This window comes from Dunckerocampus dactyliophorus, chromosome 15, assembly GCF_027744805.1.
Source record: "Dunckerocampus dactyliophorus isolate RoL2022-P2 chromosome 15, RoL_Ddac_1.1, whole genome shotgun sequence".
NCBI classification, from domain to species: Eukaryota; Metazoa; Chordata; class Actinopteri; order Syngnathiformes; family Syngnathidae; genus Dunckerocampus; species Dunckerocampus dactyliophorus.
The window spans coordinates 11,868,361-11,886,102 of NC_072833.1; the positions used below are offsets into that span (position 1 = coordinate 11,868,361).

A 17,742-nucleotide genomic window follows, 5' to 3' on the forward strand; every position below is an offset into this window, starting at 1 on the left:
TGCTGTATTTGTAAACATTTTAGGCTTGACTCGTCAGTTTTAGTCCAACATTTGGGAAAGTCATTGTTTTAACCTGTACCGAGATGTCACATTGTATTTAAACCGTTACTACTATAATCTCTTCATTTAGTACTGGATATATCTTTGTTATAACAATGGATGCTGAAACCCCTAAATGCTATACAGGGTGTATCAAAACAAGTAGGAGAGTCTACTTGTAGCCACTGAAGTTTCAATGTATTTATTTGCATATGTTGGTATGGACATCATCCTTCGGTCCATACCAAAATGTATTGCATAATTGCATGCATGACTGAACACAAGCCAGTTTTCCGGTGGAAAAAAAAAAATCCTCCAAAGAAATTAAAGGGTGAAAATTTAAGGAAAAGTCAGAAACTGTGATTTTGTCTTCAAGGAAATGGTCGGTTGGCACGTGCTTGGTGGGCCCAAGATGGTCCTCTACCACAATCAGAGTTAACATCCTCCGGAGCGACAGGTGAATGACCAGGTGAGCAGTGTAGAACATGCGGAGAACAGCGCAACTGTGCATCCAAAGAAATTGAGGTCATGAGTACCAGTTGACAAAAACGTACATCCATTGCTCCATTGCAAAGCGTGAAACAAAGGGTCAATCTGGGTATCGCTGCATAGAGGAACAAAAATTCTCATTTCGCATCACAGTTGGAGGATTATTTTTTTTTTGCCCACTGGAAAACGGGGCTGTGTTCAGTCATGCATGCAATTATGCAATAAATTTAGGTATTGACCCAAGGATGATGTCCATACCAACATATGCAAGTAAAGAAATATCATGAAAATATTCAATTGGAACTTTAGTGGCTACTGTTTGGAGAGTCTATTTTTTAATACACCTTGTATCCTTTGGTAAAAGATTGACATTTGACACTTGTCCACATTATACGCATTACTGCTGCCATCATAGATTATTAGATAACCTACACTTTCATGTAATTTAGTGGCTATACATTACACAACACAGTATAAGTCCTTCAAACATAGTCTAAGCTTAAACAACAATATCTCACAGAATGTGTATGCACTTTGTTGAGAGTGGAAGTGTTTTTGCTCATTTATATTAGGACTTTCACAAAAAACACTGTCGTGAATAGAGAAAAGATACATTTTTGATGGTTTAGAAATGGAGATAATGGCACATATATATGCCCTGAACCCCTGATCCAATCGACTTCGAAATTATGCAGAATTTTGTGCCAAAATATAGGAATCATGCTGGAAAATAGTCAGTATTAAAATGCAAAGGAGAATCTAAATGGTCATCGCCTTTAATAGTGTATTTCTAGTTAGATTTTTTTAGTGATGGAAATAATATGCACTGAAACCGGTATCCAAAATGTGTTTGAATTATAGCATTTTGAGATCAAATATAAGAATAACAGCAATATAGACGGAACGGAAATCAGTCTGTATTGAAATGTATGGATTAGTCCCCTTTTGTAGGGGACCAATAGAGCGAGGGGGAATCGCACCCAAGTCCAGAACAGCACACGACGACACACCCTTTAACTCCTTTGGTTTCTTAACATGACTGTGGCGTGTTTTCTTTTGTATTCATTCATTTGTATTCATGATATTATTAATTTGTGTACTAATATTGACATAATAGGTGTTGACATGATGAATTCATTATTCAACACCATTTAAAGGCAATGCAGCATTAAACATCAATACACAGTATCAATAACCAACCTACATACCTCCTCATCCTGAATATAATTGATGTTAGTTGTACAAAAAAATATATGAATGCTTTTCTGACACCATGCTGTGATTGATGAAGGCCCCCATCCACCATATGTTCACTGACACCTGCATGGACGCTACACAACGTAAAGGCTCTCCAAAGACTGACTATCGACTGATGTGTCAATGGGGGGAGTGTGTTCAATGGTTCCCAATGACTTCTGATTGATCTTCCACTCAAGAGGAAGGCGGCCTTTTATTTACTTGATTTTGAAAAGCTTAACAATGCCTTGCGTGGCGCCGTAAAAGGGCCATGCTATTTTGCAGAATTTGTTGCACCTGTTCATCTTGAGAGCTATGAATCTACCTTTTTTCCGTGTGATAAAAAGATGTAACAAAAATATTAAAATGTAAGAAATATTATAGTTTGGATTCTTGTTGAGATGAACACATACAGCATATTAAAATCTACATATTACAGCACAAATTGCCCCATTGAGACATGATTGCTCAAATAGGTGGAAGAAAATGCACCTTATACACTAATGATCCAAATTTTAAGACCAGTTGAAAAATTGTCAGAATTTACTTTTGGATCTTAAGGAGTTTCTAAGTAGAGCTTCAAAATGCAAAAAGAAGAAATGGGAGTGAGACAAAAACATTTTTGAGTAAGTATTTTATTGCAACAATCATGAAACTGAAATACCTAGGCTGTTCATCAGTTCATCAAATACCTAGGCTGTTCATCATGTCTTTATTCAAAGGCAAAAAACCTTCTCTCTTTGAAAGTGGTCGGATTGGTGAGCTGCATAAGCAGAGCTTCTCGCAGCATGCCATTGCTGCTACGGTCGGACGTAGTGAGACAGTCAATGGAAACTTAAAAGATCCTGAGGGTTATGGTATGAGGGCTGTTAAAAAAGTCAAGTGGTTGCCCCCAAAATTGTCACCGGCCCCTACCCGGAGTATTCAGTTGGTTGTCCGTCAAGACACGGGACGATCCTCAGCCCAAATGAAGATTGTTACTGGTGCCGAGCGCAGTCCTATAAGCACCAGACGACATCTGCAAGGGAAGGGTTTTAAGAAGAAAAAACATCTTGAAATGGCTCGTCACCTTCAATGCCACAAAAATGCCAATTTGAAATTTGCACAAGAGCAAAGTTTTATTTTCTGATGAGGAAAAATGTAACCTTAACAGTCCAGATGGCTCCCACATTACTGGCATGACAAGGATCTTCTACTTGAGTTGTTTTCCACACGGCACAGTGGAGGGGGCGCCATCATGATCTGGGGTGTTTTTCCTTCAGTGGAACAATGGAGCTGCAGGTTGTGCAGGGGGGTCAAACGGCGGCTGGCTATGTGAAGATGTTGCAGGGGGTATCCCTCATGACTGAGGGCCCTTGTCTGTGTGGTAATGAGGGTTTTTCAACAGGACAATGCTGCAGTTCATGGCCGCCTGACAAAGGACTTCTTCCAGAGGAATAGCCTCACACTTTTGGACCATCCTATGCGTTCCCCTGATCTAAATCCAAATGAGAACATTTGGGGATGGATGGCAAGGAGGTTTACAAAAATGGACATCAGTTCCAGACAGTGGATGCTTCTTTTTTTGTCTTGGCTCCCTAAAAAGAGCCAGCTCTTTCGACTTCCAAATGGTTCCTCAGATTTTTTTGTTGTTTATATTGATTTATTACCAAAATCATGTGTAAAATAAATTTGTAATATAAAAATGTTATTATATCAAATGTGTATTTTGGAACAGATTGCTACCAGAAAAACCCCAAAACAAAACAAAGACTCATTTAATTTAGACCCTAGGTTCCCAAAGTGGGGTACGCCAATTGTCATAGGGGTTACATGAATGAAAATGAAAAACAATTACATAAAAACAATAACACTCCCAATTACAAGTGCACCTGAATGCCCCAGAGCAGAAAGAAGGAAAGAGACACAGCATGAAGTTTTTCATTCCTCTTTGTGAGTTATATGAATAAGTTTAATGAGTTTGATGATTATGTTGTGCATTAAGAGTGTTTAATCTTGAAGATTTTATTTATATTAGTGTTCCAATCCCCGCACCGTGCGTGTCAGGATGACAAAGTGTGGATTGCCCTGAAAATGAGGCTTTATCGCTGGTTGTACGACTTTGGATACTGCTTTATCATGTTTGTTCAACTTTCCCTTTCCATTTGCTATCAAATTCATATGTAGACTTAAATCATAGCGATTGCAAGTGGACAACATCCGACTGAAATAAAATATATATGACGAATACTTGAACTATTTATCAGTGCTCATGTAAAACTTTTGTCGAAATTTCACCAAGCAAAATACACATTTTTGAACCAGAATGACTTACTTACTATACAATTAATGAACCTAGTAATCATGTTGAATTGTTCAAGGTAACGAAGATTAAAAGAGGTTTATGTTTTTGAAGTTTGCATGAGTAGGGGGTACATGGCTTCAAGTCAAATGTCTGAAGGGGTACGCGACTCTGAAAAGTTTGGGAACCACTCATTTAGACAAAAAAAGGTCCAATCTGAGTGTGTGTATTATTTGTAAATGTCCAACTATTTACAGTGAAAAACCCATCAACAAAACACTACACAACAAAATGCAAGTTATAACGTGAAAATGTAAAAATCAGAGCAGCATCCAGGGAACAGTTTTTGCTAGTCGAGTGAAGATTGGCATTCAGAAGCACAAAATCCCTCAGCTATTGTTTCCCTCTGCTCATTTTCTTAACCTTTCCAGAGTGCAGTCTCTAAATATGTAGTAGCTACGTTCTCTCATTCTTTCTTCTGTCTTCCTCCCTCCTGTTTGTGTGCTCAGGACTGTGCTGTGAGTGAAACTTTTCTGTCTTCCTTCTGCTCACTGTTGACACATACTGGTAGGCACCACACGTGCGGGTTTGGAGAAAAACAGACTAGGAAAAAAAAAGAAAGACTCTCTCGTACAATCCAAAGAGTTGACTCTAAGAGCCGGATCGTTCGTGAAACAGTGGCAGGATCATGTTCCCCTGAAAGAGAAAATCAGGCTGCCAGAAGAGAAAGGAGAGACAGGAGAGGAAAAGAAAGCTAAAAGCAGGCAGCTTGAATGCTAACTAAGTTTTTTTTTCAAGGAAAGGTTCGTTCAGCTCAAACGTTAAAGCACATTTTGATTGATAAAATGGTTTCAGACTTGACTTAAGGATATACTACAGTGTGAGTGTATGGGTGGGTAGCAGGGGTGGGTTTAAGGTGGGGTGGGGGGCCCTTCAGGAAGCTTATGTATGGGGGCTGAGAATTTGGTGCTACGCCCCAATCTGTTCGGACACGTTATGGTTGTCTCCCACAATGCATTTCTAGTTTGTTGCTTCTAATAAGTGAAATACGTTTATAGGGAAAGTAATGAGCAGGAGAGATAACATGAAGGTGACTTCATTACAAGTCATTTTGTGCAGATTTTGGGTACATCCCGTTGTAGTAACCCCGTCCAGCCTGCGAGGGGCATGCCTGTGCACCGCCTCACGGCTGCAGGTGGACGTACAGTCGACGTCCATGAACAACAGAGAAACAGCACGATTGCACTCTCGCAGTAAAAGCATGCAGTAACCCAAACAGCTGGGGTGCTTTTATTTTGAAGTAAGCACTGTGGTGATGTGTTTTCCTCTACATCCGGTTGTCAATGCAGGTGGAGCGCCTCGTCCACGAGCGTCCACATCTGTCCTGGAGGAGAGACACGGTGCTGCTGACTGATGTTGGTAGAGGCAATGGAAGGCTGCCTTTCGGTCTTCCCAACCTTGTGGATAAAGGCAGGAAAGAGACGCCAGTGACACACATCCTGACCGAGAATTAAGATTTTTTTCCCTTACTCCTCCTCAAAAATCAGGAGAATAACAACGGGAGGACTGCAGCAGAACAGTAAGTGAAGACTTTTCTAGTCTGTTTTTGCTGTGATGACGGGTGATGCTGAGGCACAAAAAAATATACGTTATTTGGGTTCGTCGCCTTTACGCGAACGATGCGTAAAGAGTCGATAGTGGCTGATTCATTTTCAGGTAACGTGATACTGTCTGCACTCTTTAGCACTTTGGAGGCAGCGTGGAAGATATCGCGATCATATATGGTAAAAAGCCACGTGTGTGTGTGTTTGTGTGTGCTAATTCATGGGCAAAACATGTGCACAATGAAGGCAAAGGGTGTGTTTTACGCATTGTCGCCGCACGAATATTCTAACCGCTTTCAACACTGATTTGGCCAATTTGGACTGGAATGTGCATTCATATTGAGGACTTCATGGAGAATTTCACTTGCTGTTACGCACACGTCTTGTGGACATTTTTCACTTCTATTGCCTTCCATTAAACTTAGCCTAGAAAACGAGCGTTTTATACTCATTTTTAGTCATGAGCATGCATAATATAATTAGGCTACTCTTTACTGCATGGGGAGAACCGTGACAGTGGGCTTTCGTGATTGGACCCAATCCTGTTTTAGGATAGCAGATAACCCCTCCCCAAATAAATGTGATCAACACGGTTTGTTCGTGAGGGGTGCTGCTGTAGGTGCATGCGTTGCGACACACGCACACGCACATGCACACACACGCAACCCGTCTTAAAGTCGGTGATAGAGTGCATTGAAATGCGTTATTGGTGGAATTGGTGATGTTATTATTTGCACACTTGCAGTAATGCAGTATAACTGATCTTATGCACTTGTATGCATTCACAAAGTGCTCGGTTTTGATAGACGTGGTAGTTTACAGCAGTGTAGAAAGTTTAGAACTGCTGCACTGATGAGGTCTGTTCCTAATCAACGTTCCCACTACTTTGTCAAGTGTCTGAGCATGCACACAAACGTAATGAGCATTCCTTGGACCTCTGTGAGCGCCATCAGACGTGCACACTTGTAGTATCACACCTGTCCAAAACTTCCATTCTGTCAGATTTTGTTTGTTTGTGGGTTCAAACAGACTGCAAGGTGTATTTCACAATGTAGCTGTCTTTATTCCCAACCTCAGACGAAACAAGCCGTGGAACTGTCTCAGACAATTCATGATGTGAATCTTGTGTGGAAAACCCCTAGTTTATACTTTTCCCGTTTACCATTTATCTTGTTAATTATGCATACTTTAATTTCCTTATTTGGCTTTTACTTTCTTTTTTTTTTGCAGCAATCTGTTCTGGCACTATTTCATTCATACTTGAAATTGATTTGGCTCACTTAAACTCTACTGCTGTATTAGCCAACCTGCAAAAAAGCAACATGTACTACATAATGCGCTGTTAATGAATTGATTGGCTGCGTATGGTAAATACGCGGCTGAACAGTGTTCGTCATTGCGTTATATGTTGTTACCATTTGTTGTCCCCTCTCATTCAGTGAGTTACATTGCAAAATGGTAAGAATAAATTATGTATCTATTTCATTGACAGTTCAGTTCGGATTTGTGTGCTGCATGGATTTGATGTGCGCTGAGAATGCGGGAACAGTGCGCGATTGCGAGTGTACGCGGTTTAGAGGGAACATTGTTCCTAATACGGTATTTTGACTCACATAGCTATGTAATATATATACTGTATGTATATATACTGGGTATGTATATATACTATGTATATATACTCAAAGCTGTTACTGCACTGCATTACATCCTTTTGTGCATTCGAATGCATGGAACAAATGCAGAGAATGCCTGATGGGATGTGTTGTAGTTGTCTACAGCAACTTTGCAAATCTAGTTTGACATCTGAAGCATTTTGACACACCTTCTGCATTGGCTGGTGCAGATGTACCTCGTTAAAATACACACTTTGGAAACCTTTACACTCTTTGTCTTCTTTAAGTGGATCTAAGGTTGCAAACTTTGCAGTTTCCTTTCATCAGGCAACTTTCTGCAGGGGCTTTTCCTTTTCCCGAATGTCATCAAGCAGGGCAGCAGGGGTCAACACCGTTTGACCCCCACAAAACAGTAAACTTTGAGTGTTTGGTAGATGTTGCAGCCTGGCCGTGATGGAGGCATTGTCTCCCATCTTTTCATCATCTATGTTGACGGCAAGGCTGAAAATTGGAGGAAAGCGGGAGTCGGAATTGGGTAATCTTGCTGTAATCCCTGGCATGGCAGCCCAGAAGACGTGCAGTCTGCCTCATTAACTCCCTCCTTCGCCGCTCCCAGCCTGGCCCTCATCCATCTTTGCCTCTCATCCGTCCGCCATGCCAGCAAGCAGAGAGGTTAAAGGAGCTTAGGGGAGCCATAAAAGCAGACACTTGCATAAAAAGGGGAGGATATACACAATAGGGAAATGAAAGATTCTCCCCTCCTACTTCTACTCGCTCTCCGTTTCAGCATTACAGAGCCTGATGATGGAAGACGTGCCCGCCCGGCTCTTCCTGCCGCACTTCTATCACTTTTCGCTTTTGATTAAGTGGTGAGGGAGGCCCATCATGCACACTGAAGGACCTCTCATTGTTTCTGAATGATTGCATGCATAAATTTGTAACGGAGGACGATGGACCGAGGAGGGGGAGGGAAAGATGGCGAGATTCACTGGTGGCTTATTGATCTGATCAGGTTACCCTTCCTCCGGGTTGCCATGGTGGCATGATATCTGCATCCAGCCTGGGACTTAGGCTGTGACCATCACTTTTTTTTTTTTAAAAGCATGTATTTTTCCAATGCAATATGGAGTTTGGCGACAGACAGGCTTGAAATGATTACAGCATCCCTTGTTCTACTTTGAAATCACATTTACGGTGCCCCCTACGGGTTGTGTTCAAAATTCTGTGGAAGCTAGCATAGATGTAATGTAGATATAGACATGTAATATAGTTTTACAATCATTAGACAATTGGTCAATTACTTATGGGCCATTAGGCTGCTAAGTCCCACCCGTGCCCCTTTTTAAAGACGTTTTGTTTGATGACACCCATCTTTTTCAACCAATCCTGCAGACACGTACCTGTTACTGCTCTAAAGGTGTGCACCAAAGTCCGTGGTGTTTCGGCTAAACACCATAAAGTTACAGCTGGTGTTTTGTAGGGCGCATTGGAAGAAATTTCAAATCATATTTTAAAGTTCTGAATCGTAATAGCAGTGCATCATGTGATGTAGTTATCAGACAGATAATAGCACCAGCAACACAGTTGGGGTGGGTGAAAGTTTTTGACAAATCTTCACCCTTTTGTGTGCAGCGGTTCAGAAGCAAAAGAATTACAGGGGTGTCGTCATTTTATCACCCGACTGCTGCAGTTTTTGTTTTTGTATTTTCGCCTTTTTTTTTTTATTGCTTCTTCTTATTATTCTAGCTTTCTGATTAGCTAAAAGGGCCAAACAGTTGAGGCTTATAGTGGCACCTGCTGCTGTGGCATGCACTTGACAGCCAGCAAATGCGCTTTGAGTCTTTAGTTTTCAACGTTTACTTGCTGGTGTCGGCCGCAGAGGAACTCTTGCAAAATTGTCGTATGATGGCGCCAGTTGAGTTCAAAGCGCCGCGCCGCTTTTAATAATGTGCCTTTGGTCTTCCTAATTGGGGAACCGTTGAGGGACTCGCCGCGGGAATCCTGGATCTGCATCCCAGTGTATTCCACAAAGATTGGGTCATGAATTCATTCAGCGAATTCATTTTAATCTTTGATGAGTTTTTTTTAATATATTTTTATTCCTCCCTCAAATATGTAATCCCGGAACCCTTCTTCATATCTGAGTAACCTCGCAAAAAGCAGGCACTGCCAATGAATTAATGAAGATGTGCTTTGTAGCCTCCAGCCTGATTTGGAATATTTGCTGTACCACATCGCTCAGCTTTTAGGAGGTGCAAGTCGGATTCTTGGAAGTATATTTGGATACTCGGCTTTCTTTCAGTGAACGGCATTCGCCCTTGGAACACTGTATGAGCAAGTGCAGGCATTCACCTCTTAATCTTACCACAACAATTTGGACTATTCCATGTTTTCAGAAGGCCCTTTTCTGTGCACAAACATCAGTGACCTCTGACATCACGCATGCTCTTCTGGATGAATGGGACAAGTAAATTCCCACAGTCACACTCCAAAATCTTGACGCGAGTCATTTCCCAGGCGAGAGAAAGCGGTGATTGGCTCCTTTCGGTGCAAAGTGGAGCACGTTGTGTAACGGCTATATGGGACACACATAAGAGTTTTACGCTCATAATTGAGGAGTGGGTGTTAGTAACTAATCCGTGTGCTGTGGGATATCACTCATCCACACAATTTCCAGTTTTGCATAATCATACAGTTTGTTTGCATGACAGTAGCACAACGAACTATTGGCTGCAGTGTGGCACAAAAGACAAAATGAAGCGCCTATCGAATCTATTGTATTATCCAAATGTGCAATTTCAGTATTTTAGGGCTTTTCCGTTTCATCTTTACAATTTACGAACCTATAGTACCGTGGTCACTTTAGGACAAAGAAAAGTTGTTTTGGGAGCACAAGGATTAGGACTGTACTGCTATTTTGTGTCCAGTTTACGTTGCTTCCCAAATTGTCAGCTTACCCTGGAGGGAGCAAAAAAAAAAACGAGGGGTGTAACGGTACGCCATAATCACGGTTCGGTACATACCTCTGTTTTAAGGTCACGTTTCGGTTCACTTTGGGTACATTAAGGAAACAAAATACAAAACATAAAACTGCTTCGCTTTTGTGTAAACAGCTTGTATTATTTTTTAATGAAACATCAAAAAACTGCAAACTTCTAGCAGTTGGTTCTCCATAAAAAAAAAAAAAAAAATCAATTTTTTTTGTTGTCTTTTGGCTCCCATTTATCTGGGCTTAGGACCAGCATTGCACATCTCCAATGGATGGGTGATAAAAAAAAATAAAATAAAATGAAACAATACATAAAATAAAGGTTTCTTTTTAGGACGTGCAACAGTGTAACACTAACAATGTGAATGATTATTTTATTTTATTATATTTAATGTATTATTATCATTATATTTTTACTAAATGAAACTTCCTGATTAGCTGAAGTGCAGCATTAATAGTTTCAGTTTGTAGCTCCACTCCCCATCTCGACTGTAATGGTGTAAAGCTGCTTTTGTCTTATTCAGTGTCTGGTGTTTCACTGGGAAAGCCAAGTGTTCCCAAACAGGAGACTTTGACGACGGAAGAGGTTTTCCAAGGTCTGGCTTCTCCGTGGCACTATCACTAGGCAAAGACTGGTCAGCACTGTACAGTCATGGAAAAAATGATTAGACCACCCTTGTTTCTTCAGTTTGTTGATCCTTTTTAATGCCTGGTACAACTAAAGGTACATTTGTTTGGACAAATATGATGATGATAACAAATATAGCTCATAAGAGTTTCATTTAAGAGCTGATATCTAGCAACTTCCATGGTTTTCTTGATAATAACCAAAATAATTTAAGTTCTTACATGAATAGTTATAGCATTGTACTGCCAAAAAACTCTCATGAGCTATTTTTGTTGTCATTGTTATATTTGTCCAAACAAAGCTACCTTTAGTTGTACCAGGCATTAAAATGAACAAGAAACTGAAGAAACAAGGGTGGTCTAATCATTTTTTTGAGCAGGCACGTGACTATGAGCAGTTAAAATTCCTGTCCATCACTTACTCTGTACAATGTGGGAACTTTGTATGCCTCAGTACCGCACCGAATGTTCCGTGGCAAAAAATCCCATTACGAATTTGTTACAAAAACTGTAGGAATATCTCTCAGCCAAGCACTCTTAAGAGACATGTGGTGCACCTCCACTGACAGCAATAAGGCATTTGTCTTTGCTGTTGTTGAAGGACATAACTTTACCCACAGCTACTTCAGCCTGTCAAACCTAAATGATGTTGAGAGTTTAGCCTAAAAAATCTTGTGCTTGAGCTGAATCTGGCTTGTACTGTGGTGTAAAAAGGGATGAGATGGTGTCCGTGGCTTGTCACATATCCTGTGTGCAGGGCCAAAGTGCAGGAATAGCGGCCATTCATTCTGCGGCAGAGGGCTCTCAGCAGGTTGAGAAGGCAAGGTCAAGCGACTACAGAGGGCCATTCTCTCATCTGGAAAAGAAATGCAGAAACGCTGCTGCAGACAACTAGCAATGTAAATGTCATCCTTTTCTGCCTGTCTTATTTAATCGTGACAGCTTTATCATTTCTTCTTCAATAGTAAAAGCTCGCTTTGTTTTACGCCGTGTCCTACAATGACCTTAAGTGTCGGCGACGTCTCCTTTTGATGCGCTGCTTGTTTGTAGCGAGCAAACGACAAACGTTTGCTGAGTCACCACTTCACTTAAGCCCCTGGCGGAGAAAATGTGAAGGCTGATAGCGTCAGAAGCATCTCAGCTGCTTACATTATTTTGTAATGAGGTAGGAAAATAACAGCAAACACAGAGCCAATTTGTTGTTAATCAATGTCCAAGGTCGCCGTGGTTCTAAAATCAACGGAGTGATGATTTTACAAGATCATGCTTTTCTGTTCATGACTTCAAAATTAAATGAGCCCAAACTGTTTCAGGCTCACAGCCACTCCTAATCAGTGGTGCTAATTGTACGGGTTTAGCAGGTTTCCAAGCACAGCCTCCTCCCTTTTTACTCCCCCACATTCCAAAATGGAGCAGTCCAAGATTCTATTCAGTGTTTGACGCCTCTTCCAAGCTGCTGTGACGCACCGTTTGGCCTGAGAGATTTGCGATTGGCAACTATGGGTGACATGCACCTACCATTCTCCCGGTGAGCTCCTGTAATAATTTAGCGATTTGATTTGACATGGCTCCTGGTGTACGGCAAGCTGTGGAGTGTGTGTGACACAGATGGTGTTAGCAGCAGATATGCTCACCATTCTAACAGAATGGTAATGCATCAGGCATTGCCAGCGTAAGAGATTGGCCCGTCACCCAAATTAATGTTTGACAGTTGAGCCTGAGCAGCATTTGGTTGCACGATATTCCACACGAGAATGTGTGCAACTGTTGCTCCTGCATGCAAACACGTTAAAAGAAGCTCTGAGAAGAGCCATGTTGTCGCCTGAGTTTCACCACCATGGATAGCTCCCATAGGAGCTGTTCTATCAGCACCACCTTCTTTCACCAGCACCCTGAGTTGCTCTTTAACCGTTACATTTCTAATTCAACCACAAATTAATGCCAGCCAATGAAAAGACACAGTCAAGCCCATCTGTAGGAGCCAAACAAAGGTCGTGTGTGTCTTGGGCAAGCTGAGGCTGCTGTTTTTTCTCTCCCTATTTTATTATTGACTCTTGTGAAGCCAGTGGGAAGGTCTTACAGCCCATGTGGGACAAGACTACGATGATTATATCTGATTTACAGCCCACGGCCCTCCTAGTGACGAGCACACACACTTTCCTCCGCTTCACACACACAGCTACCTTTCCCTCGTCACGCATCACTTTCCCGCCGTATTCTTGTGGAATTAAACAGTATACTTGAGAGTGGAATTATTTGGGCTTAAGGCATAAAAGATGCTGACTGGAACTGTTTGATGTTTGGGTTGCTGCTGTTTGAGCCTGATCACGGTGTGAGTGTGTGTGGGCTCCAATAAATACACCAAGATGCTTTGAATTGCATCAAAACAACTGCACAATGGCTACCGTGCTCAATGTGAAATGGCAGCAGAGACTTATTGTTGCTTGTAGCGCTTTCATAATGCAGAAATGTATGTAATGCACTGTGCAGAGACCGAGCGTCATGCATATGCAAGCGTTCCGTGCCCCGTCTCATGTCCCCGGGCCTCACCTGTCACCCAAAGAAGGGTAAAGTCTCTTTGCTGATGCAGCAACTGAGGCGTCACCTTTGCCGTGCAGATGGTCCTGATAGGCCATGGCACAGTGCAGAGACAGCTGCTGCACACACAAAGAAAGAGAGGTGACAGGAAGGGAAGAAGGCTTTAGATGGTAAACATGTGGTGGTGTTTGCAGGGCTTATGTGTGCTCTTCACTTTGTGGCCCGTGTATTCTACTTTGTGCTCACAGAGTCACCAAATAAGTGCTAGGGGTGTAGCAGTACTCCAGAATCTCAGTTCGGGATGCACCTCGGTTTTTAGGTCATTTTGGGTACCGTAAGAGAGCAAAATGCAAAAAATGGTTTTGTGTAAAGAGTTTTAATTATTTTTTACATTAAGCAAAAAGCTGCTGTTAGGTCATTTTCCACTTAAGCCAATTCTAAAAAAAATGGTTTGGTTTATTTATATGATGTTTCAGACGTGTTTAACAAGATACATTGAGGAACATCACAGTGTTACATTGATTGGTTGGGATTAAGCAATAACTTATTGGTGGTCAATGAAATAACAAATTAAATGAAATAATAATAATAAAAAGAAATAATATTTAATAGTTTACCAATCTTTTGATGAAAGGACAACAATGCAGACCAGTGCAGCAGCAACAGTTTGATCAGCGTGAATTATTATTTTATATAAATGATCATTATTATTTTACATAAATTAAAGCTCCTTGTTGCCTGGAGTACAGCATTAATAGTTCTAGAATGTGCAGAGGTGCCTAAGTATGCGGTACGGCTCACACGATAGGAAGGTTGTCTCCAACCTGAAGGTTGGGGGTTCAGTCCCCCACTCCCCCATGACCTTGTCGAAGATCCTTTTTAATGCCTGGTACAACTAAGAGTACATTTGTTTGGACAAATATGATGATGATAACAAATATAGCTCATAAGGGTTTAATTTAAGAGCTGATATCTAGAAACTTCCATGGTTTTCTTGATGATAACCAAAATCACTGAAGTTCTTCTATGAATAGCTATAGCATTGTACTGCCAAAAATGTAACTCTTATGAGCTATTTTTGTTTTCTTTGTTATATTTGTCCAAACAAAGGCACCTTTAGTTGTATCAGGCATTAAAATGAAGAAGAAACTGAAGAAACAAGGGTGATCTAATCATTTTTTCCATGACTGTACTTCACCAGGGAGGCCAACTGTTGGCAAACAGGAGATTTTTTTTTGTTTTTAACAAAGACGCTATTCAAGGTCTGGCTTCCCCTTGACTTCCCCATCGCTAGCCCTGACTCCTGCTTGCCAATGGCTAGGCTGCACTGTATTTGTTGACAAAGTAGGCGTGACTTTGGGCAACCATACTTCCTGTCCCTCACTAAAAGTGCTGTGCGAGGAAAAAATGTGATTACAAAAACATGTACACACTCCTGATAAGTACATGTTTTCACAAAGTCGGCAAGTCTGCTAGAATGCATGTGTTTTACGTCTGAGCGGTTTATTATGGTGCAGCACTTACTTACGCCTCCAATGTTCAGCAGGGTAAAGTGGAGTCAACTGCACATATTACTTCCGCTCAGTTAGTCCAAAAGAGTGAATGTTATAGGAGAAGACCGAGAGCTGAATGTCGGCAGAGAGAGAAAGTTTTGCAAATGGTGCTTCAACATTGACTCACCTTGGGTGCTTGTTTTTTTTGTTTTTTTTTGCCTCCCTGCTGCTTAATAACTGTACTGGCCTCCAGGGCAGGCCTAATGCTATTGTTGATATTTATGCATGCACTGCTAGCTCATAATATTCATCTCTAGGTGTTATTTCATGGCGCAGCTCACGTGGCTTGTCACTAATGTATTTTGGGGGCACATTACATTGTATTGCTTTACCTCTTGATTAAATAATCAGTCAATCGTGGGTCGAGAAAAAAAAAACAAACCCTTAACTCTTACTGCTTCACCTTAGCAGAAATTGTGGTCTCACGTGAATTCAGGGGATGTGAAATATGGAAGCATGAGGCCACTGCAGTTATCATCCATTCCCATTAGAGACAGAGAGGTGAGGGAACAGGGACAGTAAGAGGTACCAAAAGCTGCGGGAGGGAACAGGACACAGCTCAGCGTCGCGTTAAAAGGATGAGAGAGGCGAGAAGAGAACGAGGGACCGGAGCTGCAGTGTCGTGTTAAATGCTCAACATGCTACTTTTCACTGCGGAGGTTTCCCAGAGCCTCCAGGCTGTTTCCTTTTGCAGCTGAGTCTCCAGAGGTAGGCGGAGCCAGACAACTATGTCATCTGCATGCTGGCCCGCTATCTAGCCTGCTCAACTTTTCCTGGTTAGCATAGCTGCGCCAAGTGCGAACATTTCTGTGGTATTTAAAATATGCTTGAGCTGTTATGGACGTGATGTGATGGAACCTGACAACATGGCCGCAGGTTGCATGACAATATAACAGAGCTGCACAATTCCTCTCATGCTTTTTTTCCCCTGAATTCACACATTCATCGCCCTCACGTTGTTGCTAAATTGGTGCTTTTGCACTGCATTGCAAAAATATTTGCCAGCCTACATTTCTTGCATTATTTGTCCGACTGACCAAATTAAAGGTCAGTTGTGTTCTTGGGTGTAAGAGAAATGGAGCCCATGTGAACACACAGCGTCTCTGGGGGGCCCCCAGTGTCTCAAGATGATGTATACAAAAGCATCCCCCTTCCAAGAAGAATGATATCCCAGGGTGCAGGGCTGTCCCGTAATATTTAAGTGTTGGGCCCATGCTGTTTTACTTTCATGGACATTTATGGACTCCTCCAGTTGTTGTGTGAAAAGACAGTTTGTGAGGCCGACTATTGAGTTCATTTTCCCGTTTGCAGCCACGAGGGAGTAATCATGGATGCCGGCCTTTGAGGCGCCCTGTCAGTGTAAACAAGGCAAGATTATGTTTCTGAACCCGGAATGTAAGCTGCCTTTTGTACAGTCTCTGCCCAGTGGTATGTAGAAGTTTTATAATTGAATTAACCCAAGGCTTATGGCCTGACGTTGACTTCAAACGCAACGCTGCTTGCTGCTCATTATTCAAGCAGAGGGGTCGTCTGTTAATCTTTTTTTTTCACTGAATTCATCCTCTTTGCATTATCTTGCGAACATCCTCACACAGTTTGCGTGCGTGCGTGTGTGCGTGTGTTGGGGTGGGCTTGATTTATATCGCTGCCCTGGATGCGGCGATGATTGCTTCCTCATCACGAGCCTTGTAAATCTCCAGAAAGTTGAACAGCTGTCAGACGCGTCCATCAATCAGGGCCCTCCAAGCATTTAGAGAGGCTCAAATAAATGTCGCCATTTATCTGGTGGAGCGTAGCTGGATGTGCTTTTATACGGGAAGGAAGTAGCCTGTGTGCGGTCTGGCCAGTTAGCCATGATGCTAAAACATTAAAAATACAAAAAAGAAAAACGCTTCAGTTCTCTGGGTGTCATTGTAAACTTCATGTCATTTATTTTCTATGTGTGCTGTGCTAGCAAGCTGACATTGAAAATACCATTAAACATGATCAGATGCTTACGTATAGGCCTGTCACAATAGCACATTTTGCTGGATGATAATTGTCCTTCCAATTATGGTTATGGTTTAATTTATTTTGAACGTGCATACAGCTTACATTGAATGCTTCATGTTACAATTCACAATTCCATGTGTCCGAAAAGGAGTAGGAAGAAGCAGAGCTCATCATTGCTGATAAACAATATTATCAACATTTGCAACATTTGCATATACACATCCTGGATTCACTTTTAGCAACATTTGTGTGTGGAATGCTCTGTACTTTTAATGAGGTCCAACATTTTGTTTGAGTTTGGTCAAAGTACATGTTTTGGATGCAGCAAAATGCGATGTGTTTGGTCCACGTTGAGGTGTTATACTTCGGGAATCACGGCAGCTGAAATGTAAGTTCCACTGTTTTGCATTATTTCTTTCATTGTCTTTGTCACAAACTCTTTCATGTCACAAAATGACGATGCGCAAACAGGCTGAAATTGACATCAGATCGTGTTTTATACACAACAGGCACAGAGAAAGTATGCAACACTGTTTCCTCTGTTAATTCAATATGTTTGCAGTATTGTTCCACATGGCTATGGCTTCAAATCACTGTAGTCTGTGCATCAAGACCCTCGAAGTAACTGCATTGTCACCGGTACCCCTTGCAGGAGAATCGCCCATATGCTTTTGCTTGCTTGTTACTCCTCACAACGTTCACTTGCAGCACTGTGTGTGCACTCACTAGCGCCCCGCCTCCCTCCCCTGGGACAAAGAGACTGACCGACTGACAGGATGGT

The 17,742-nt window shown here is 41.7% G+C and overlaps 1 protein-coding gene across 8 annotated transcripts in view; it reads left to right on the forward strand.

Annotated features, from left to right (window-relative positions):
• Positions 1–17,742, forward strand: part of LOC129194678 (neurexin-2-like) — a 543,165-nt gene that overhangs the window by 78,401 nt on the left and 447,022 nt on the right. For all 8 annotated transcript variants that reach the window (XM_054799950.1, XM_054799957.1, XM_054799956.1 and 5 more), the window contains one exon: positions 5,395–5,624. The gene's annotated coding sequence lies outside the window, so the exon portion shown is untranslated. Of the gene's footprint in view, positions 1–5,394; positions 5,625–17,742 lie in introns of those variants that run through there.